This window comes from Eptatretus burgeri, chromosome 1 (assembly GCF_056783735.1).
Source record: "Eptatretus burgeri isolate ZD-2024b chromosome 1, Ebu_testis_v1, whole genome shotgun sequence".
Classification (NCBI taxonomy): Eukaryota; Metazoa; Chordata; class Myxini; order Myxiniformes; family Myxinidae; genus Eptatretus; species Eptatretus burgeri.
Genome location: NC_140961.1, coordinates 116,965,611 through 116,968,110, shown reverse-complemented (window position 1 = coordinate 116,968,110; position 2,500 = coordinate 116,965,611). Strand labels below are relative to the sequence as shown.

The following is a 2,500-nucleotide window of genomic DNA, read 5'->3' as shown; positions in this document are numbered from 1 at the left end:
AGCCGCCAGGCAGGAGGAGAAGAGGAAGGCCAAAGAAGAGGTTCATGGATGCGGTGAGGGCGGACATGCGGGTGGTTGGAGTGTCAATGGAAGATGTGGAGGATAGAGCGAAATGGAGACGGTTGATCCGCTGTGGCGACCCCTAACAGGAGCAAGCCGAAAGAGGAAGAAGATATATATATATATATATATATTTTGTATATATATATATATATATATATATATATATATATATATATATATATATGTATATATGAATATATTTTGTATATATATATATATTTTGTATATATATATATATATATATATATATATATATTTTGTGTATATATATATATATATATATATATATATATATATATATATATATATATATATATAGTATAGTATAGTATATATATATATAGTATAGTATAGTATATATATATATATATATAGTATAGTATATATATATAGTATAGTATATATATATATATATATATATATATATATATATATATATATATATATATATATATATATAGTATAGTATATATATATATATATAGTATAGTATATATATATATATATATATATAGTATAGTATAGTATATATATATATAGTATAGTATAGTATATATATATAGTATAGTATAGTATATATATATAGTATATATATATATATATATATATATATATAGTGTAGTATATATATATATATATATATAGTATAGTATATATATATATATATATATATAGTATAGTATATATATATATATATATATATATATATATATATATATATACATATATATACATACATATACATACATATACTCAGTTGTAAATACACCAGGGGGCTGACTCAGCCTGTCATCATATATCTATATATATATATATATCTATATATATATATATATATATATATATATATATATATATATATATATATCCGATATATACAATATACTATGTATACATATACGACACGTACACCAACCAACCGCCACCCACATGGTGACTTTGAGAACAGATCGAGGCACCAGTTCAGTTGATGCATTTCCAGGATTTTCAGTTACCAAATTCTGAAAGTTTTGCTCGTTTCCCTCCCCGGACAAGTGAGCATGGCATTCGTCCATCATGTGAAGTTTTCTGAGTAATTCTGCATCTTCCTCCAACTTTCCTGAGAACCAATTTGCAGTCTCGTCGTTTGTGTTTCTGTTGATCAGTCAGCACCGTTTCTGTTTGAATTTTATATGGAAAGAATTTTGTGGAGAATTTTCACACAACATTTTGCTCCTCACTTTCGCAAATGTCATTTGAAGGTGATGAAAGCATGGTTCACTTCATTTATTGTCATAAGCTCATTAATATGTAAAAAAGAAAGAAAAGAAAGAAGATATACACACATGTGGGATAGCAGACAAGACGAAAACATATCACACAAAACATTTAAAAAAGATCGACACACCAACTCAGGGAAAAGCACGTCTGTAAATGTGGTGCCAATTTTACTGGAATGGAACATAAAACATTCATATCCATCATCAGGATAAACTACAAACTAAACAAATAAATGTTCTTTTGCTCATTTACCAGTCTTGCCTGACTGAACACAGTTATCCATCACAGCTTGATCAACAATTCTGAATGTACAACAAAATCTAAAGAATTCACTCGTCTCTCACACTTTAAATATACAAGTCCCCAAATCGACAAAATAATGAAAAAAAACAAAATCCAAACCAGTGCATGGAACATGAAGGGTGGGGCAACAAAACAAAACAAAACAAAAAAAAAAAAATCGGGAAAAGTTGAAAGTAATTAAAATTAAAAAATAAGCAACTGAATGAAAAGAAACAAACGCACCGCTGAAGTTACAAAACATATTAAAAGCAAGTAAACAGGAAATATATAATGAAGCTGCTTTGTAAGTATGGAAGCAAGTGAATTTTTATTCGATCCGTATAAAACTCAGCTTTGTCCAACCAAAATCTGGCCATGCAAGCAAGCAGAGCTCAAACCAGAGCCCGAGTTTGTTCATTGGTTTTACTTCAAGCTCTGTGCAATACATTTCAACAAATCCTTGTCCAACCTCAATTTACAGGATCAACACATATATAAACAACTGAGTAATACTAATGCTCATCTTTCAAGTTAAAACGATCAACATTTTGTAAGTAGAACAAGGTAATCATCAAAAAGAAATGTTAAAAAAAAAAACAATTACAAGGTGTAAATTTGAAGATGCGAATTTGGCATAAACAGTTATTAACAACATCCGATACATACCAGTGTTTACGGTGGAGGGCACTTTGGTGATTGATTCGCATTCATCGTTTTACTTCTTTTGCTTAGGTTATGTGATGCAGAATATAACACGAGTGGAGGACACAAACTAAACATAGTAAGAGCACAACGGCAAGAGTGAAACAAAGGGAGTGGGTGAGAAATTGAGGGACGAGGGATTGAGGAAAGCATTTTACCTGATCCTCAATTCTTCCCAGGTTTGCTAATCCCT

The 2,500-nt window shown here is 29.4% G+C and overlaps 1 protein-coding gene across 2 annotated transcripts in view; it reads right to left on the bottom strand.

The window, feature by feature from the left end:
* Positions 1–1,314: 1,314 nt before the first annotated feature.
* Positions 1,315–2,500, bottom strand: part of LOC147035253 (serine/threonine-protein kinase N2-like) — a 241,459-nt gene continuing 240,273 nt past the window's right edge. For both annotated transcript variants that reach the window (XM_085896036.1, XM_085896028.1), the window contains exon 23: positions 1,315–2,500. This exon is cut by the window's right edge and continues 1,474 nt beyond it. The gene's annotated coding sequence lies outside the window, so the exon portion shown is untranslated.